Below are 22,962 nucleotides of genomic sequence, written 5' to 3'. Positions count from 1 at the left end.
AACAATAAATTCATGAGATCTATCTATATGACATGGAGATGGTCCAGAGCTGAAGGTCAGAAGGAGAAGCAAGAGAATAAAAGCATCATGCAACACAGCCATAGGGGACAAAATGAGTGTGGAGGTCAGCCAAGATGAATGAGGGGAGGGAAAGGGGGTTGGAATAACAGGAGGAGAATGAAGTCAAAGTCAGACAGAAAAGTGGGTACGGAGATAGGTTTTTTTGTTTTTTGTTTAAAGCAACTGTTAGCACAGAAGTCGATAGAGGAGAGTTCTGATGGAGGGCTGATTGTGGTAGAAATGTAGCCAAAAGGTGAGCCAGTAGTGACAGAGAAAAGCAAATGTTGCTGCTCAGTTGGGCAGAAAAAAAAGAAAAAGAAAAAAAAGGACAGACCAGAAATAGTGTCAGTTTGGTGACAAAGGCAGTGGGTGCTGGCGGTCAAAAACGTATAAATGAGCAGCAATTCTACAGTAATACAGGCAGCCAAGGAGTGAAAATAACAGTTAATGATGATAAAGTTAAAGATAAGCATAAGATGATAAAGCACTTCTGTTTAAAACAGGTTAATGCCACATTCTGTAAAAGTGCGACCTGACACAAAGAAAATGTTACTTTTCAAACAAACAAACAAACAAACAAACAAACAAACAAACAAACATTTTTTTCAGGGACTTGGGAGATTCCAGGTTGGTAGCTGTGTTGGTCTGACAGAGTCGAAATAAATAAAAAATTGTCCAGTAGCACCTTAGAGACCAACTAAGTTTGTTCTGGGTATAAGCTTTCGTGTGCATGCATCTGAAGAATGCATGTATCTGAAGAAGTGTACATGCACACAAAAGCTTATACCAAGAACAAACTTAGTTGATTTCTAAGGTGCTACTGGACATTTTTTTATTTATTTCAAATAGGAGATTCCTGTATTCTAAAGAGACAAAAGATCTTTGTCATATGTGGAGTAACAACATGCCCATCGTTTGAACATCCATTCTAAATTATGCAATGATCATCTTCTCTACAAGGCAACTTTTCAATCAACAATGAGCGGATGGATATGAAGACATGAGAGGGATATTAGTATGCTTATTATAAGTGTATCAATCTGACATCGCCAATGCTAAAACTGTCTGCCTCGTGAAGATTGCTAATTATTTAATACTTCATAAACTATGGATGTTTGACAGAGAAATTGATATCTACGTTAAACAAAACTCATGTAGTGTACATATTTTTATTAACGTTCTTTCACAGTGAAATGTGCAATTAATCACTTGTCTTTATTCCCCCATCCACAAATTCTCAAACAGTCGGAAAAAGCCTATTTAGGCTTCGGTAGAACTATTTGCTATTTAAGAAATCTGAGGCAGTCAACACAGATTGCTTTCTAAGTAGAGTAAGGCACTGCATCACATTATTAGAAGGACAGAATGCTGCTGAGGTTAACATAACAAGCCTTGTCCATCATGGAAGAGAGGTTAAAGCTGAAGATTTTCTTAAACTGTATTGATTGGTGCTATATAAAGCAAGTGCTGTGGCTGAATATTTTTTTGAAAAGGGAAGACAGGGTTCACTGATGTCAAACTTAACAGCAGTAGTTCTAGAGATTAAAGGATTCTTATCCTTTAGTTAAAAAAAGCTGCACAGTATTTTCCCATTTGGAAATGGGCAGATTACTTTGCAGAGTAATAACGTTTATCTTAAAATAGATATACTATTAAATCAAGTCAGTTATAAGTAATAACAGTACAGTGGTGCCTCGCAAGACGAAATTAATTCGTTCCGCGAGTTTTTTCATCTAGCGAATTTTTCGTCTTGCGAAGCACGGTGTCGGAAAAGTTTTGGAAACGCTTCAAAAATCACCAAAGTCTTCAAAAACCTCAAAAAAGGCTACCGCATCGCGTTCTATGAGTTGCTCCTCGAAGTCAAGTTGCAACTGTATTAACGGTGTTAAGAAAAAGGAAACAAACTTGCAAGACGTTTTCGTCTTGCGAAGCAAGCCCATAGGGAAATTCGTCTTGCGAAGCAGCTCAAAAAACGCAAAACCCTTTCGTCTAGCGAGTTTTTCGTCTTGCGAGGCATTCGTCTTGTGGGGCACCACTGTAATAAGGAAATTCTATAGGGTTTTTTTAATGCCATGTATAGGCTACCCTATGGCATAGTTCTCAGGTCAACTCACAAAAAGAAACCATTTAAAATTCAACAGCAATAAAGACATAATGGTCAGTTTCACACAACGCTAAGCCATTTAGCTATAGTGTGGCTTGTTTGAACATCTGAAGCCAACCCAGCAGACTAGCCATGATTTCTTTTCAGGCAACAAACTATGACGTGAAGCCATGGTTTGCTGCCGTCTATGGCTTGTTTAGGTATAGTTTAGCATTGAGGTTTGAGCCCAAGAGCCTTGCTTCACGATGGCTTGTTTGGCCATCCCACCTCAGGCACTTGCTGACCAAAGAGGCATGAGATATGGGCAGGTGGAAAACAAGCCAAGCTCTGAAGGAACAAGCCACGGCTTGTTTGCTAATGTGTGTTTAACAAACCATGCTTGAAACATGCCATGGCATGGCATCAAGTACAAAAGCAGCCCAGTGTGTAATTGCCTGCTAAGTAGGTAAGAGATACTGTCCTGAAAATGGGAATGTTTTTAGCGTCTAACGCATATTGATCTGCCTAGCACAGGTGCTTGACTATAAAGCCAAATGGCCCCTTTCACCATAAATGGCTGAATCCAGCAATTCTTAGCAATTGTATAGAATTGTGGCTGCCTTTATAAAAAAAACTTACGCAAGTTCCTTCATGGTTCTAGAAGGGCTGCCCTTGCAGAATCGCTGCAGTGTCGTAATTCTTGAAGCTATTTGGGGAACAGCTGGCATAACAAGTTTTACAATCCAGCCCATTAGCATGCAAAACACTTCCATTTAACCTCAGCAGCCAGCTTGAGGGCAACATTTGGTATGATATCCTCCCTATTCCTACTATCTGCAAAATGCAAGTAAGGAAGAAGGAGCCAGAAACAGTGGGGTGCTCAAATGAGCGTACATGATGGGGAATGTTAGAAAAGGCAGGCATCAGTTTCACACACTCATCTGACAATCCTGGTGACACCCTGGACATTAGCTCAGTAGTTCCAGCACACTGCCTGGATTAGATTTAAAACTGAAAGAGAGCTTGATGTCGTCAGCATACCAATGACACCGCAATCCAAACCCTGCTCACTCACTCCATCCCTGGATGACTTCACTCAGTGGTTTTAACATAGATGTTAAAAAGCATGGTGGACATGGGCGTTGTTGGGCTTTTCTTAGGGGATCCGCCAGGGTTGTTGAGCTGTTTTTAGGAGATCGCCCCCTGAAGTAGTTGAACTGCATTGCTTATCTAGAAAAGGACTTGCAGGAATTAGTACTCCCTGCTTTCCCTTCCTAGTTGATCTGATGATGTCCTGTATGGAAGAAACAAGAGTGACAGTTCCTCATTGCAGGCATGTTGAGCCTTAATTAATGAGGTAAAATCAAAGTAGCTGGCTCACCAACTGCCTGCCATAGTAGCTTCCTGTTACTGAGAGGTTTCCTTGAAATCATAAACACATTGCAAACAAACTGGAGAAGAAACCACTTTCCCTACTGATTGCCCACTTGAACTTTTCAAGAAGGCTGTGTTTATTTAGCATGGCGCTTGGAATGCTGTTTCTGACAAATGCCATGTCCTGGAAAGGGATCTTTAGTGGTGGTGACATCAAGCTAAAAAGATTAAATACCAGCATTCCAATCAAATGGCAATATCTAATTCAAAAGAGTTCTCGACTCTGCTTTTACTTTCTGAGGTTGTTAAGGTGTGTGGGGGGGGGAGGGGAGGGGACAGGAGATGAAGCCTCTCACAAAATACCTTCAAAAGAATTTGGCTTAGACTACAGAAAAGAAAATACATCTGGACAATATAGATGCTGTATCAACAGACAGGTAAACTGGGAAAGTGCTGCAATTTTTCTGATTTTAGGGAGAGTGGAGGCTGCTATGAACCACAATTAAATACATGTGCAATTGCACTTCACCTGACAAACAGATTCTCTTGGGGTATGAAATTATGATAATAGTGCAATGACAAGTGCTTTAGTAGGAGCCGTTTACACTAATGGATTTCTGAAGGAAGAATAAAGCGACTCTTCTCAAGACAGAGATTCAGTAGCAGGGAACTTCACACAATGCCAGTGGTGTGTACTCTATTCTGTTTCACAAAATCTCTCATAATTCAAATTCCTCTGTGCATATGTCACATATGAACAAATAACTTCATTGTTCAGAACATATCTTTGTATGAACAGTGCTGCTGTTGGGGCATAGTGTTATTTTCCATTATTCCTCTTACAGAGTGGGAACAAAAGTGCTTTTTTTAAGTGCAGTTTGGGGAACTTCAATAAAATGGAAAGTTTTACACTTTCAGTTGGCAGTTTAATAACACTATGTTAGTTTATTATTTACAGCCTTTGACATATTAAATGACACTATAATGATATGTATTAAAGCAGCACTAATGTTACTGAATTTAGCCTTTGATAAGGAAATCCAAGCCTATAGGAAAGTGTGTGTGTGTGTGTGTGTGTGTGTGTGTGTGTGAATTCTTTAAAAGCTTGGCACATATAATAAAAGTTAAGTTCTAAGTATTTCACTTTTAGGTGCAACACAGCATCCCTTTCTGAGGCAAAACTTCAGCTTTGTTCCATGGTGGCAGGGCCAGGCTCTACCACGGAGGGGCTGGAAATAGCTAGTGTGTCCTGTTATTGGTTAGAAGGGTGCCTGTATTCAAGGCTGCACACAGTGATGCTACAAGTCCACCTCAACCTAACCTGACCTACCTCACAGAGTTGCTGTGAGAATAAAATGGAAAGGACAGCCATGTATGTCACCCTTAAGGTATTTCGAGGAAAAGTAGGGTGCAAATCCAACAATAAATAAATAAAATTGTTGGATGACTTTTACTAATATTACTGCGCATACATCACTAAATCCCTTGTCCAGCGTGGGCTAAATTAAGAACCGCTATGAGTCAGAAGATTATGCTGAACGCAGTCTTAGAGAATGCAGTAAACCGAAAAGGCTCAAAGTGGCATAATCTGATTCAGCAGGTTTAAATGAAGGTTTTCAAGAAAGGGAGAAGCAAACAAAATAACAAGAGATTACACACACCACACATAAAACAGATTCAACTTACTTGTTTCTTAAGAAAAATAACATTTCTCTAACATGTATCTGCAAAACTTGTTCTTCTGTCCTTCCTAAAGCATTCATCCTGCCCCTAATCTTCCTCCTGCCATAGCAATGCCTACTTCCTTTGTTGCCATCATTAGAGCAACCTTTACGACTTGAGCAAAATCTTGCTAGAGTTTCCAGAAGAAACCATGGAAAAACAGAAATACACAGCATACTTAAGCTATTGTGGATGAAGGAACTGATCATAATTTGCATCTGAAAGCAAACAGCCACAGCATCCCATTTCATCCATAAGAGGGGACCATACAAAGCTCTGCAGAGCTCTGCTTTGTGCACAGTTCTTTACATGAGTTTTCTACATTCTCTTTAATGTTGGGAAATGCACCTTGTGAATTTCCAAAACTAAGGGTCCCAACAGTGGAAGCCCTGTGTAAGTGTTTCTGCAATAGGACTTCCCCTCTCCCCCTACACCCCCCTGAAATTGGATCAGGAGAACCCCCCCCCCAAACAGCATGCATGGGAAGGAGAGGGAGGGTCTTTAAGGAGTGTGGATTTTTAGGGAGGACTCTGACGTCATATTAGGGCAATTGTTCCACCAGGGCAAGCAGATCAGCTTGCCAGACAGAACAATTCCCTTAGTCAGAGCAACGGTGAATGCCTCCCTAAAGACACACACATTCACCTGCTGGATCCTGTGAATGTGTATGTTGTTAATGAGACTGATATGACTCTGTGAACACAAAATAAAAACCACTCTGGTGTTCACATGCATACCACTCTGAGGATTTCCTTGTGATCCCTTGGAATGCTATGTTAGAGAGGTAGTGTACTGCAGTGGCTGAGAGAAGCTGAGTTGTGAACCTGGTTCAGATTTTGTCTTTGCCATGAACTCAAGAGACAGCTTAAAACAAAACAATATTCTCTCAGTATTCTCCAAATCTGCAATATGAGGATAATAAATAATACTGGCCTACATTACAGGGCTTTAAAAAGAATTAATATGATAATACACTGGAAGTGCTCTGAATGCCAAGGAAGCACTGTAACAATGCTGATATATATTTGTAAGCTTATAAAATAAAACTATACTATTTACAAGATGCAATTCTTGGGGAAAAGTCCCTACTAGTAGAACAGATTGAAGACTGAAGAACTGCACACAAAGCATCACGCACACACTCTGCCACTGTCCTCTGAAAAGCTTCTCCCAAAAGACAGGAAACATCACACTCCCAACCTGGCAAAGGTCTCGATACAACCACGACCACATATATGTAATGTATTTGGACAATTCCAGCCAAGCACCCATCCACTCATTTTCTTACTTTCACATATGTTTACCAAAGTTGCATGATTTACAATGCATCCAGTATCTCAGCTTTCGCAGAGGTAGATTTCTAACCTTTTGGAAAGTACGGTGGTTGGCAATTACTGTTGAACTAGGAATAGGATAGTGGATGACTGACTAGATCTCTCAAAATGTGACTTAATGCTACAATGGCTTATGTTACTCTCCTTGTATCTGATCCTAAGGGGTGAGCAAGTGAACAAGATCATTAAAACAATGAGACACAGTAGGCATCACAGTTTATGCTCAGAATGTTGAATCATGTACCTTTGTTGGACACGCCCCCAAAAACAAATGAATTCAATCTACACCACAAGTATCACAGCATCCCAAAATTATGCTCCTAAGCATTGGGGGACAGTGTAGGATATTGCACATAGGGTTGCAGTTTGAACTTCATTAGGTCGTATGTAAATAATCATCTTTCATAGGGGTAATTTCCTGGACATGTGGGTTTGTCATGGTCCAAAACATCCAACAGAAACATAGTACATGGGTGACTGATGTTTTCCTTCTTTTCTGGAAAGAGTCATAGGTGGGATTATGGTTATACATTAAGCTCTGCATTAAAAAAAATGCTCTACAAGTTTTCTTAAGACACACATTCTATGGAAAAGCATTCTGTGGAAAAATATTAGTCCTCTGCTGCTTTTGCATCTTTTAAAAAAGGAACAAAAATGCAACACTTTGGCCATAGTGCAGCTTAAACTGTATATAAATCTTAAGTCTTATATATCAATTTGAAGCTTGGGGGGTGTTGTTTCTAATAGTCCTGGGGGATTCTTTTTTCTATCGGTTATTAAAAGAGATGTTGAATTGCACAGAAAAGAGTGGAAGGGGGAGGCAATTCCAGGATTCTTTTTTTGTCTGAGACAGACCCCACATTCCTAATCCTAATCATTTTGGTGTATATGCTTTTGTTGCAATATGTTTGACTGGGCTACAATCCTGGCTTACTGCCCATATCCTCTGCAAAATAGGTCCTTTAATTCAAGTAACAGCAGCAGAGAGAATAAGAATGTATTCTGACACACACAAACTTGCAAAAAATTAAACGCAGAGGGCCCTGAAACGCTTTAACACGGTAAACTTCAGAAATGCACCAATTTCCAAACCCTGCAGCCAGTTGTACTGTAACGTCTTCTGCTTTATGCTGACAACCTCTCTTTTCCCCTCCACTCATTCAGACACAATGCCTTCAGGTCTGCCTAAGTAATGTAATTCACTGGAGTGGAATTCCCTCGATACCTGCTGCAGTACTCAGTGACAATATCATTTATACTCTACACTGTCATGCCATGACACTGATACATTGGCTTTCATCCCTCATTCACTGCAGAGTGTGCAGTTTCACCTTCCACTGTGCCCTTTCACAGCACATGTGTACAAATTTACTCCATTCATCCCCAATTACAGAGCTCTGTTGAAATGCCCTCGTTGCATTTATATTCCGCACTCCTTATTTGAGAATTCCAATTACGCACAAGATTCTGCAATTAGCTGTAAGTGCTACACAGCATTCCTCAAGCAAGCAGCCTTAGATTATGGCCAGAGAGCAGAGATACACAGGCAAAATATATTATTATAGTGTGGCACTGCTAAATGCTGTATATTATTCAACTAAAGCGACACTGGCTGGACTGAGCTGCCGCCACCAAGCATTATGTGGAGATTAGGTCATCCACTGTGAATGGGAAACATCTATAAATCTCTGTAGTTCTTCTGCATACTGATGTAGGAAACGGATTGCTGGTGGAATATGATCTTTGCTGCTTCTTTTTTAAGGTTAGGGGTTTGTATAGGTCCTAGACAGATATACGCCCTTTTGCTGTATACTGCCTTGAGACAAAGTAGAAAAGCAGGGTATAAGTATTTTAAACAGTCAGGGTGATATGCAATGTTACGCACACAGGTAGACAGCTGAAATCAACACACTTAAATAACTTATGTTTATTTATTTCAGTGGGTCTATTCTGAGTAGAGTTTAGTTGGGTATAATCAATAAGTGAAAGAGTCATAGGCTCACAGGTGCTGTCATCTCTACTCTCCCTCTCTGGTTATGTAAAAAGCAACACCTGACCCAATACAATAGTGAGTTCATTTGAGCAGGATCTTCCTGAACCGCCTACCTTGACTCCATAATGGGGGGTGGGGGGGGAATGAATAGACCAAGTACTTAGATAAGCACCAGATACAGATGAATCTACTATTGCAGCACACAAAGCCCTGTGCAGGGAATAACTGATAGAAGTCTGTGTACGTCCAAGACCAACTCAGCCCATTTCAGAGACGTGTCTGGCTGGGCACGCAGTAATTTCAAATGAATTCTGTGGCACGGTGCTAGAAGCTTAAATGAAAAAAGCGAGTTAAATTTAAGCATTTCCAATATTACTCATTTTATAGGTGACTGTTCAATTTGGAAAGGTTATAATCGCAAAACAGTCACCCATGCATAGAAATTTTATTAGCCAACTGTTTAAAATAGACTTCTGTTGCTCTCCAAAAACCAACATAAAGATATCCTAAGGTCTAAACTTCAAGAGATACCTGTATGCTCCCCCTCCAGGGTGAAAGAACAGCTGGGAGGGGATTTAGATTTGTGAAATGGCATGGCGAGGAGGATATTTTAAAACCCTCCTTAGCATCACAGTTCCACTCAAAACCAAAGGACTCCATTATTTGTTCAAAGAAAAATAGAAATGTCATGAGATCTTTTCACAGACCTGTTTTTTGTGTAGTTTGGCCTACTCATACAACCATGCTTTTCATATGATTGCAACCAAACTACAGCTAAAGTAGTACATCGGAAGCTCATATATATTTATCAGTGTCTTGCCCATTACAGAGGGGAGGGGTGAACTCAATATGCAGTTGGCTATTTCTACAAGAACTCCCCCCCCCCCGCAAATGCTTTTTGATTTATTTAAAACATTTCTTTCTTTGAAAAAGTTTTATCTCACTCTTCATCGCAAATGACCGTTCCAGAGTGAGTAGCAGTAAGACATACATTAAAACTAGCAACTTAAAATCAGCATACAACAGCACAAAACATGGCAGATAAATTACAACAACTACAGAAACATCCAGTCAGATAATTGCACTGCACCCCAAGCTTGGGTGAATGTAACTACGTCGGTGCCAGGCATATCTCAGAAAGTGTGGGAGTTCCAAAGCTGGGCTGCCACAACCAAGAAAGCGTTCCCTTACATCACTGATAACCAAACCTGAGGAATAAGTGACACTGCCAGGACAGCTTCCCTGGATGATCTTAACATAAAGGCTGGTTTACAGGTGAGAAGGTGTTCTCTCAGGTAATTGGGTCCTGAGCTATTTAGGACACTCTGTACCAGAACTAAAGCCTTGCAAGTGCCACCCTATCCCATAGCTAAAATCACTCTTCCTTTTCCTTTATCTTTTGGGTGGCGATGGGGATTGATATATCAAGCCACTTGCTTGATTTTTATATTATAATAATCATTCAAATTGTTCATCTCCTGATACAGCAATGTCTTCAGGAGATATACAATATTTAAGGGATACAATTCAAATTCCAATTACACAAAAAGTTAAAACACAACAAACAGAAACCCCACAAGTGATCATATTCAACTTCTCAGATCTGTAATTGCCAAAATTCCAAACAAACAAATTAGCCAGCTAAGACAAATTCCCTCAAATATCTTTTGCTCAAGGAGCACATTGAATGTGAGGGTTTAGGTGTTTACGTAGTTTTAATTGTTTTCTTGATTGTTTTTCTTGTATGTGTTTGTTTCATTAATAAATGACCCATTGAAAGGTTGCCTGTGATGAAGGGCAGGATATAAATTCTACAAACAAACAAACAACAGTAATGAGAAGCAAACAAACCACTGTCAATTAACATGGCCACCATAGATTTAGAGATTAGGGTTTGTATCCATTTTTGTCCTTCTGTCTACCAAAGAGCCTTTGCTCTAGCCTGGCCTCTGCTAATGGAAGAGGTGGGGAGATGATTCCCCCTTCTCCTTGCAGAGATGTGCATCACCTTCCATGCTGTCTTGGATGATCCTTCAAACCTCTGGGAGAGATTTTCAAAAGGTGCAAAAAGATGCAAAGAGGACAGGGAAATGGGCAAAGACTAGGTCTTCTCTACCATCAGTTGAGGCATCTGCTGGATCAAAAATCCTTCCATGAATGGAAGGACACAAGTGGATTCAAGCCTAGGTCTATAGACCTGTAAACAGAACCTTGATGTACAGAATGTACTGTACAGAATATCCCTGACTACCAGATGCTGGCAAAGAAACAACAGGTGATACCTATCACTTTCATGCCCTGCCTACAACAACCATCTGGTGCCATGCTTGATGGATCTTGGCTTTCTCCAGAAATGCAGGTTTTGCAATCAGATCCATGTTAAACGCACAATTGCACTTTGGGGTGATAAATTTTAACCAAGAATACAAGGCCTCGTAGCCACTTACGCCAAACCTTTGAAAACTATTTTACACATCCACACTATTTTGCTTTTTTTTTTTTTTAAGTAAGCAAGTTCAAATACTTTATCTCATACAGAACAACTGCTATTTTAACCTGAAAACCCTCTTTCAATTCAACTGAGTTAGCTGCCAAATACAAAATATAGATCTTACCAGACAGACAGAGGCAGGATTGCAAGCCAGCCAACTGTGAGCATTTAACAGACTGACTATGTTTGGTCTACAGCTCCAGATTATATGAGTCTTTATTTTCAGTTGTACACAAAAGGGCAATAGATGGAAAGTCTTATTAAAACCACTAATTTTTCTTGTCCGCCCACACTTCCAACACCTACAAGGCAAGTACAAAAATGCAACAAAGACAAAGAGTGGGGGGGAAACCCAGACTGATGGCTCATTTAAAACCAAACCAGAACAAGTCTCTTCCGCTCCATCTGCCCTCGCCACCCAAAAACGTAGTTGCTTCTTGATGAACAGATATGGGGGGGGGGGAATGTATAGAGCTTGGGCTTGAACTAGATAGGATGGTGACAGATCCCTGTGTCACCATCAGACTTGCTGAAATCACCTAGGAAGCAGGAAGGAAATGTAGGTAGGTAGGTCCGGTTTATGAAACAAAAGGGGGTGGGATGCGGACAGAATATCCTCTTTCTCATTGCTTGACTCTTCCAACAGGTTATTTCCCCACAACTAGAGACTCCAGCGCTAAAAGGGAATCGGTCTGGGTTCTGCATTCCTCACCTGAACACCACTTTTGCTCCTTATAATTGGATCTCCCATCTCACTCTCTTTCTACTTTACTGGAGCAGTTCTCTGCCCACATGAATCTAGGTCACCCTTGAGAACATGAGGTAAGGGTTTCATGCAGGCTGGAGGTCGTCTAGGATTGGCTCCATTATGGAAATGTCTGCTGTAAATTGATACATGCAGATGCCAAAGCAATAATCGGCAAAAGCTGCAGAAAACATGTCAAGACAATGAGGTGATATGTTAACGTTTGCTCTGAGGGAGGGGGGAATCCCAAACTATACATGATTCCCTGCTATATACCTATATGATCACTACTGTTAATCAGAGCACTGAGGAACATGCTAGTCAGTATCTGTATTAGATTTTAAATGGTTCTCGTATACAAACTTGTTTTTCATATGTTTTGAATGGTAACATTTTAAATGATTGCTTTGAGATGTTTCATAGGAAGTGATTCATAAATGGAGATGAACAAATAAGCATACACGGACAGTCAGTAAAACATAAAGCCCCGCCGTAAGGACGGCTAGCATTGTATTTCAAATGGAAAAGGCTGAGGTTCTGTGGAAACACCGCATAGTATGCAGTCACTTTCAAGCCCTTTTAAATACCCCTGATTTCAGCGGCAGCTATTGAAGAAGGCTCTTAACTCTTCCACTGAAATTACCGGTAATTAGTTGTCCAAGTGCTTAACTTTGTCTGGATTATGCACATTGTAAATAGTTAACAAAGAAGCTGCCGAGCAACTTATTGCTGGGGAGTTTTATGAATGGTCCACCCATAAACGATGTACAAACTTGCCTTATGGCTGGTTAGAGTATCTGTCTATGTAGTCCAGTATGATTCATTCTGGCTGGCAGAAGCTTTCAATGTCTTTCGCATCACCCTCTACACAATATTTCCCCCCAGTGATGATAAGGATTAAACCTGGGACCTTCTGCATGCAGATCTGGTGCCGTGAGCCCCTGAGCTATGGCCCCTCCCAGAAAATAGATTACAGTGAGAAGAAAAAACCCCAGCAGTCATAATCATACCTGAAGACACAGAAACATTGTACAGTCAAGCATGATGGTGGGACTTAATACTGTACTTCAGAACTTGCTTTGCAAATTAGACTAATTTTTAATACATATGACACACAACACCGTGCGCCTTTCCCCCCATTATGGGTCTCATGCATACCTAATTTTTTTTTCTTTCCGTGAAATACATGCATTTCAGAAGCAATTCTCTTTTAACACACACATGACTAACTTCGCTTACATCTTCTGCCTATTTAGCAGAAACCCACCTTGAGAGCAGACACAGTTGGATGAAGACAGTTCAGAAAGCCACCTTCCTCCCCCCCCCATTAACCCCCTTTCTGAAATTGCACATTGTTATGTCCATTGACCTTCCATTATGACATGGCTTAATGTGAACTCTCCTCTAGTCACTGTAAATAAGCTAATGATTATTCAGGGCCAGCCCAAGGCATTTTGTTGCCTGAGGTAGAGTAGCAAATGCCTCCCACCCTGCAAATTAAGCTATTTTGGCACCTGAGGCAAAAAAAATCCCACAAGTTTCTCTCCTCCAGCAGCAAAAATGACATTAATAAAATAACTAACCATTTGCTGCTCTTTCATAGCACTGAAAATCAGCTGTCTGATGTGGCTGCCTCACTTCACCTACTCACTTGCCCAGATTTAAATGTTTTGTCCCCCTTACGGACAAAACAGGACTAAAACTGACCCTTCCCACAGAGCACAATGCCAGGATGAATGAGGGGATTAACAAACAATTACTGTAAAAGCACTTAAAACTAGAAGTGCTATATAATAAATTAACAGCAGCAGCAACGTGCTTTCTGAAGATTATTTCATGTTGTAGAAGTTCCAAATACGTCTGGTATTTGTAGCATTTAGAAGTGTTATTAAAAATGGGTCATATCTTACTCAAGCTGCAACCACAATGCCCTCAGATCAGACACTAAATGACTGTACAGTATGGGACGAGCACAGAAGGAAGTATTGAAACTGCAGTAAAATTAAAACTTATGTGGTGAGAAGAATTTGAGTTTCACTGGCTAAGGTTAGGGAAAGTGGATTTCACTAGTATCGTCTTTTTAAGTAATCTTTCATTGAAATTGTCTTGAAATAAATGACTAGCGCTTGGCATGTGAAGGATTCTATGGGAAACTTTACGGTCCATAAAAGACAGCGACTGACCTACAGGGAAATGTTCATCACTGGGGCAAGATTTATGGAGGGCCAGCTGTGATTATTTTCCCAGTGCCTCTATATAAGCCTGGCTATTATTAGGTACAAAAGAAACTACCACCACAAACCATTTTAAAATATACTCTTTTGTTGTTGTTGCTACAGTCTCGAAGCAAGTATCTGAAGCTTGCAATTTTTGGCTCTTTCCCCACGGAGCTCTCTTTGCCCAATGCCAACGTATGAAACTGCGTCCCTTCTAGTTACCTCCAACATTGTGTGTGTGTGTGGGGGGGGGGGTCCTACCAATCTGGGATGTGAAGAAGTATACACAGGTTGCAACCTGAAAAAGCTACAAGCAGCGTCTGGCAGGCAGCTGGGGGGCCGGGGGAGAAATAATTTAGCATCACAGTAACTTAAGGGACATTTCACATTAGTGTTAGGACATGGAGAAAACGACTGGAAGCAGGGAACAAAAGCTAGAATATTTAAAAGCATCCAATATGCACAGTGAAATGGCTTCCAAGCTTTAATTTTATGTTCAGTGGGGTTACAAATGGCATTTATCTTAATTTAGTGTCTGCATAGTGCAGTTTCCAGCAAAGGCATAAAAAGGGGAAATAGCAGTTTCTCACTATGATGCTGTCCTATTTCAAGTGTCAGCAGTTCCATTAGCTTTATTATCCTGTATGACAGTGACAGATGGCTGACCGTTCAACACCTTCCGATAACATTATATATGAAGAGTTATTGAGCCCATGTCTTCCCCTTGCAGAACAATTTCCAGCACACATCTGCAACCATGCTGCTCTGATCCAGCTCTGCTTGAGTATATACATCAAGAAAGATTCATGCAAGACCTGTGCAAGAACGTGGATGGGAGCCTGCTTTCAAATGCATGTCAAAAAAGGGCAACAAAGCATAGACTGGGGGAGTGGGGGTTAAAACTTATTTAGTCCAAGGCTTGCATTTCCTCGTGGGCAACCTTCCAGGGGCAACATGCAAAAGTGAGTTGAACCAGAAGCAAAAGTGGGCAGAGCAACAGATGTCATGTTTACTTTTTGTCCAACAGGCTACAGTCTAGCTACACAGAAGTCAGAGGCTTATCACAGTTTAAGGACATACGTATTCTCACCAGGCAAAAGCACTGATGGAGGGTGTATAGTAGAGCTGGGGAGGGGGCAAAGCCTTGGGAGAGTCTTGAGAAACGGATAAGAAGAGAGGCAATTTGCATGGTTTAGCCTAATCTCTATGAGGGCTGCTGTTGCTGCTGCAGTTCAGGGTTATAATATCTCAGATTAAAAACTCCACCAGCAGCTCTCATACAAACCAGGCTAAACCATACCAACTGCTCCTGCCTCTGGTTAAAGCACCCAATTCCTAAAGTTCTAATTTTCTGCTGCTAAATCTGGTGTTTTATTATTATTATTAAGCATGAGTTTAAAAGGGCTGTTTAATATAGGTATAATTTTGAATGTATCAATATGATATGCTTTTCGTCGGGTTCATGATACGCCGATTGTGGACCTAACATTCTGCTGATTTGTTTTGAAACGGATTGTGAGAAATATTTCGCTTTACACTGTTATTCTGTTCTGTAATGTGGGTTAGTATATTATATTGTGGTTAATTTGAATCCTGTTTCAGGATTTATATTACTGTAGCTTAATTTCTTATTTTTAGTGGATTGTCCAGTCTTAGTTTAATATTGCATTTATTAACCGCAGGGGTTTTGGAGAGCCGACTGAAACATTAACTCAGGGATGGAGAAGGTCATTCCCGGGGGCCAAATGTGGCCCCCCAGCCTCTCCATCTGGCCCTTGGGACTCTCCCCAGGCCACACCCCTCAGGGGTCCTACTTCACACCTTGAGTGTTTTTGCCTGGCTGGAATGCACAACCCCAATTTATACTATTCCCATATGCTCTAAACTGAATTGTTAACCAACTGTCTTGGAATGCTGCGGTGATACATTTTATTATGCATATTCTTGTCAATTGCACTTGGTTCAGAGGCTACTGCAAGCCACTCTGGGTGCTGTTTATCAGGGAAAAGGTGGCACACCGGTAAACCGACAGTGGCTGTAACAACTGTTTTTCTGGCGCTGCAAAATAATAATAATAATAAAAGGACTTGTCCCTTGTGCCCACCACCACACTTTTAATGGCAGGGGCAGATGGAACTCAGCTGGCCACAGAAGAGGATCTTATGAGTCAGGCAAGTTTCATGTGAGTGGGGATGATTAATATATAGTCTGGTTGCAGTCTTTTCAGAAACTACTTCAAAGTGCTGGTTTTGATCTTTAATGATGAAAAATTTAGTAAGCCAGCACTTTGAATTGAGCCTGGAAACAAAGCGGAAACCAATGTAGATGGCATAATTTTGGAATTATGTGTACAATCTGCCAGTTCTAGTAATATCCTGGCAGCCACTTTCTGCCCCAGATGAAGCTTCCTATCTGTTTTCAAAGGCAGTCCCAACATTAGAGCATACAGGGTGACTACAGTGGGAATGACGCTGGCAAGGTCTGACTTCTCAAGGAAATGATGCAATTCACATACTGATAAAAGGCGTCCCTGGCCGCTGCTGTTGGCCATTCAGGATCACCACTAAGCTGAGAACTTTTTAAGAAAGAGGAGCACTACCTGTACAATACAGATTGGACACCTATTCCTAGATCACAAGAAACCTGAATCAATAGTGCATTGTTCTCGCCTGGATTAAGCTTCAGTTTGTACAACTCCAGCAACTTCGAAACAATGACAATTCCCACACTGTGGTGTAAAAAAAAAGTGGATGGGGTGGGGGAGACACACACGTGAAATGTGATGTGAGAATATACATATGTGTGCAGTCATCAGCTAGAACATGGGTAGTTCATACTGCAGATTCAGCAATAATCCTTGGCAGCAGTGTTACAACCAGGAGGTTGAGATCTATGCATGCTAGTATGCATAGATACTAGTATTTTCTTTGGGAAGTGAGGGCGAGGTAGATGAAGGAAAATACACTGCACTTTCAAAATTGCACACAGATGCTAACAGTCCATCAAAAGATAGTTTTAAGTAAAACCATGAATTTAATGGCTTTGTGAACATGTTGCAATTTTCTGAAAGCTACGAAACTGAAACTGCAAAGGGAAGAGCATCTGCTTTGAATGCAGAAGGTCCCAGGTTAAATCCATGACATTTTCAGGTACAGCTGGGAAGGATCTCTGCCTGAAACCATCAAGAACCATTGCCCATTTAGTGGAGACAATTCTGAGCTATAAGGCACTTGCTTCCTTGTATAAGGCAGCTTCCGATGTTCTTCAAGAATGATGGATAGTTAAACCTTTAGAAGCCTCATGGTACTCTCAATGTTACTGGCACTATATAAAAACCAACACTATACTTTTAATGTTATATGATGACCTTAGCATTTTTTAAAAAACGAATTTCAACATTAAAAGTTAAGTGTTGTTCAAATGCAAAAGCAACCAAAATGCTTCAAGCTACAGCTCAGAAGGCAATAATCTTGTAACGCTATGTGAAATGGACTGCTCTGAAGCAAGAATGCAGCACTTGCTAAAAGTAGCCATAATGACAGCATTTGCTGGCTCAAAACCCACTCGTTTCACACACACACACACACACACACACACACACACACACACACACTTCAGTTAGGCACCACTATGTATGATTCATGCTTGCCATACACCTTTAATCAGCTTCTTTGTTCCGTTAGCACAAAGATTTAAGCACATTAATTCACATCCTAAGTGTCTACTCTGAAGTACTGCCTGCAATCTGAAGTACAGTGGTGGCTGTGCCAGCATTATGTGCTGATTTTCAACCTTGCACTGGCGTGTATGCAGCCTGCTTTCCCCTAAATATTCCGTTTGCCGCTGTGGCATGTTCTTGAATCTGGCCATAAATCCTTCACCAAGTCTGAATCCAAAGATGGTTATCCTTGAATAGTGTACTTGATACTTTCCAAGTACAGAATAGGCTTAGAGACGCTGGGCCCCTTCAAATGTTACATGGTGGCCACATGCCACAGCATGCACATGCAAGAGGGAGCCTGGAGCTGTATAATGCACAAAGAGAACACACACGCCCACACACGAACGTTCCTGGGTACACATAAAGTGGCTCACTTGCACATCTGAATGAAAAGTGCAATGTGTGAAGCCGTTTTCAAGAAAGGGGCAGTTTAAACTTGTGCTGGGGACACCAGGAGTGTGAATGACAGATGTCCTTATACAGAATATTTCACGTTCCCGAGCATTGATCCAGTGCAGTTTTCATTCTACAAATTCTTTCTGGGTTATCCTGGTAGAATTATCTGAGCAGCTGCAAATAATCACATGACCCCGAGGACTATGAATAGTGGGCATCACAGTACCCAGCCTCGTCTAAAGTAGCAGCATACCCAAAGACAAAAAAAGATCCCAAGTATTACAAGTGGTTCTGGTGGCACTTTCCCGTTTACAAAAACCTGACAGTTCTGAGGTCATTTATATTTATAACGGAACTGGGAAGCTTCAACTAAAAGACCCAAATCTGGGAAATATAGGTCCATATTTTTGTGAGCTTATCAGCAAACTGCACCAATGCGCATGGGATTTTGCCAACCTATACTTTGTGTTTCAAAGCTTTCTACAGTTGCCTTGAGCTGTGCTCCAATATTTTCACATTGTGGATTTAAGCTGTCCTCATTCCCATGCTTGCAAGCTGCTACTAGAACACTGTTGTCTCTCTCCTTGACTCTAGTTCACTTTCGCTCCTTCCTTCAAAAACAACACAATCACCAACACTGTCAGAAATCTCTTGTGGGAGTTTAAGGCACATTCCAGCCAAGCAAAGCACTTGGGATACAAAGCAGGGTCAGTAAGGTGTGTTTTGAGAGCTAGATTGGAAAGCCTAGAGGGCCACATTTGGCCATAAGGTCTGAGGTTCACAAACCTTGATAAATATAAGAGCCACAGTAGAATGAAAGCAAATACAATAAACAGTGACTACACTGGGACACATAGGTCATACAGGCAAAGCAGGGTTGGAAAGAAGGAGGGTAACCAAAATGGTCAAAGGCCTGGAAACGATGCCTTATGAGGAACGGCTAAGGGAGCTGGGCATGTTTAGCCTGGAGAAGAGGAGGTTAAGGGGTGATATGATAGCCATGTTGAAATATATAAAAGGATGTCATATAGAGGAGGGAGAAAGGTTGTTTTCTGCTGCTCCAGAGAAGCGGACACGGAGCAATGGATCCAAACTACAAGAAAGAAGATTCCACCTAAACATTAGGAAGAACTTCCTGACAGTAAGAGCTGTTCGACAGTGGAATTTGCTGCCAAGGAGTGTGGTGGAGTCTCCTTCTTTGGAGGTCTTTAAGCAGAGGCTTGACAACCATATGTCAGGAGTGCTCTGATGGTGTTTCCTGCTTGGCAGGGCCCTTGTGGTCTATTCCAACTCTATGATTCTATGAGAATAGGATGGGCAATGTTAAGTCATGCTCCATCAATTTAGGCTTTTTGTCCATGTGGTCAAAATAGGAATGAAATGACGAGCTGTCTGGAGGCAGGGACACTAACACACACACAAAAGTTTCAAATTTTCTCTCATGGATGGCTTGACTTTTCTTGTTCCCCTTCTCCCTCTTTTGACACATGCTCCTAAGCAAAACCTTTCAAGCAGGGAGCTAACACTGAACATGGAGCTCAATGGTACAATCTTCCTGTCCATAGTATAAGGCATATCCTTCCTTTTATTCGATTGTCCAATGGTACACTATCATTTTATTTAACAACATCATTCACAGAATTGTAGAGTTGGAAGGGACCCCAAGGGTCATCAAATTCAGCACCCTGCAATGGTTCACAGGCGGACGCACTGACCCACTGCACAACAGAAGTGCTTCCTTTAACCATAACATGGTTGTTATGAGGACAAAATGGGTGGTAGTAGAGGCAGGTACCCTGCTTTATGAGAAAGAGTGGAGTATAAAAGTACCAAATTAAGGGTGCAGCATAAAGGGAGTCTGTTTCACTGTTGAACAGTTCTTACGGTCAAAGTTCTTCCCGATGTTTAATCAGAATCTCTTTTCTTGTAACTTGAAGCCATTGGTTTGTGTCCTACCATTCATCCACATGTAGGACATACATAAAGCGGTGTGTGATCAACGCTGTTGCCTGTTGTCTGACAGTTCAGTGCGAGAGCACTTTCTAGTAATTATGAGCAGGCGAAAGAATGTGGAGTGTGAATACCAGCAGCGTTGATGTTCCTCGCCAGCTATTTTGATTTTCAAAGTTTTGGATTGTATGAATGGAACATAATGCTTTTCACTGGCTTTATGGGGAAGCCCTTTGCTCTCAAGATCCATTTGGAGAAGAGAGGGCCAGAGGGTTATTTTGTCCTTGTAACAGTCCATTTGAAGTGGATTACGTACGTTACAAATGGATTATTACAGGTTGCACGGCTCGTACAGGAATGTGGTAAAGCATGCAGACGTAAGCAATTTCAAAACAGCGCCCCAAAATTCAAGTCAGCTCTGGAAATTAAGCAGTAGAGGGGTCATATCTCATGTGCTTTCCATGTGGAAGGGCCTAAGTTGAATCCCCCACATCTTTAGCTAAAAGGGTCAGGTACCAGCTGAAGTGAATCTAAGGCTGACTGGAATACGACTGCCAATCAGAGTAGACAATGCTGGGATGCATAGACAGATGGCATAACCCAGTACAGTCATACCTCGGGTTACAGATGCTTCAGGTTGTGTGTTTTCGGGTTGCGCACTGCGCAGAACCCGGAAGTACCAGAATGGGTTACTTCCGGGTTTCAGCGTTCGTGCATGCACAGAAACACTAAATCGAGCTTTGCACATGTGCAGAAGCGCTGAATCGCAACCCACATGTGCGCAGACGCGGCGCTGAGGGTTGAGAATGCTGCGGGTTGCAAATGTGCCTCCCACACAGATCATGTTCACAACTCGAGCGTCCACTGTATAAGACATGTATTCACTGGTTGGAAACAGTGGGAGAACTCCAGGCTGATACTGGTAAAATACGCAGGGCCATATGATTCTCAGATCCGCAGAGGCATGTTATCTTAGTACTGCTCCTCCTGAATAACAAACAGCACTGTCTAATTTTAAAACACACCCTCATATTATTCTGCTCTCAAAAGCCCATCAGATGAGTTGTCAACAGCTCGAAGAGAAAATAAGAAAAGCACTTGAAAAGTTGCAAGGTACAAAGGCAGAAATGAAGGGAGGTTCTATACCCGCCCATGTCCTCCATTTGCCCTGACTGGGGCAGTTCTATGTTGAAAAGCACGTGGAGCAACAGTCACTGCATCAAATTCAGCCCCGGCATCACCAAGAAATACAGCCCTTGTCACCAAGAAAGCAAAAACAAAAGCAGAAAACAGAAAGAGGACAAGAATCCTGAGGAAATCAGACCACAGGCTTATCCAGCACAGCATTCTGTTCTCTCAGTGGCTAACCAGACAGCTACAGAAAGCCCACAAAGCAGGGCATGTGTGCAATAGTATTCTTCTGCTGTTCTTCCCTAGCAATTGGTATATAGAGGCATAATGTTTCTGAGTAGGCATCACTAGGCATGATGTTGGGAAGCGTTCATCCTCTAGCCCAGCTCAAGGCTAGCCGGAAGTTTCTTGATACCCTAGAGCAGTCAGAGTAAGAGAAATCTCATGTGAATCAACAGTTACCTTCAGAACTCTCTGAGATGTGCCAGAAAATCCTGGGGCGCACTCTGTATTTATGCAGCAAGAAAGACACATTGGAAGTCACCAGAGTATGTGAGTTCCTAAATTCCTACTTTATGATTTTGCTTCGGAATAATAACCTAAGCACCATTTGAAGTGTGCTACCAAAGGCATCCATCTAGTGTGTTTACGTGGTACACATTTTATATGCAACTGTTTCATTAGGGATAGATTCAAGCAACTAGTTTCTTCTGTTAACACACACTAGCTACTTGCACAGAAATAAGTAACCAGGAATCTGCCATGTAGCTAGCTCTGTATATTTTGGAAGCTTCGAAAACCCTGATTTCCCCAAAATGCCAATACTTGGGTACTGAAATGCAGGAGTTGCCACACTGTATTTTTTATTGGGGGGGGGGGGAGAGAGAGATGTCTGGCTGAATCTGTAGGCTGATTCTGAGAAGTGATTTATCAGTACAACCTCTCCACCCCTCAACTGAAATATTACCCTGTTTTGCGCATATATATGCACAAACACACACCACATCAACTTAGCCTACTTTTGAGAAAAAAGCCTAAGCTAAAAAAGCCTAAGCTATTTATAAAGTACTTTGTGACAAGTTCAGCTGTGGCAGAAAACATACTTAGGAAGCCCACAAATTGACAAAATTACATTCTCCATTTAGTTTTTAAAGAGACAATAAGTACTTCAAGATCAATTTATTCACAGTCTAATGTTATCTGACGAATTACAGCTTTTAGGATGATTTAACAAGTGCCATATGGATCCCCCCCCCCTCCACCAGTTGGGAAAAAAACCCCACTTCTTTGCATAGTTTTTTTGTTTTGTTTTTGATGAAATAGGAATCAAAAGCAGGACTTACATGTAACTTTCCCAGGATCTGTGCTGGCTAATATTCTCACGAAACAGGGAAGTGGACAAATGGAGAGATTAGTAGGTTACAGCAATCCATTAAGATAAGAACGCCTGAAGATTCACAGGGCAAGCTTCTGGCAGCTCAACTTCTCTGGTGGCAACCTAAACATAACAAAATATCAGGACACATTTGAGAAAACAGGTTTGCATTGGCACAAGCATCCCCTTTCCCCTACAAAATTTTATAATCTCATAATGAATTAAAAGCTATACATTGAGCTTCTGTTCTTCAGTGGCATTAAAGAAATGAGCCAATCAATAAGCATTCTCAGGATGTTCTGATAATGAGCAAAGCCAGAGTCTCTCTCTCTCACACACACAAATCCACAAAAATTACTAGCCCAGCTAAC

The 22,962-nt window shown here is 41.3% G+C and overlaps 1 protein-coding gene across 6 annotated transcripts in view; it reads right to left on the bottom strand.

Moving 5' to 3' along the window:
• Positions 1-22,962, bottom strand: part of BACH2 (BTB domain and CNC homolog 2) — a 234,676-nt gene that overhangs the window by 56,699 nt on the left and 155,015 nt on the right. For all 6 annotated transcript variants that reach the window (XM_082216843.1, XM_082216845.1, XM_082216842.1 and 3 more), the window contains one exon: positions 22,560-22,714. The gene's annotated coding sequence lies outside the window, so the exon portion shown is untranslated. The remainder of the gene's footprint in view (positions 1-22,559; positions 22,715-22,962) is intronic.

Source organism: Podarcis vaucheri (genome assembly GCF_965113315.1).
Source record: "Podarcis vaucheri genome assembly, chromosome: 3".
NCBI classification, from domain to species: domain Eukaryota; kingdom Metazoa; phylum Chordata; class Lepidosauria; order Squamata; family Lacertidae; genus Podarcis; species Podarcis vaucheri.
This window is presented reverse-complemented; position numbering and strand designations above follow the sequence as displayed.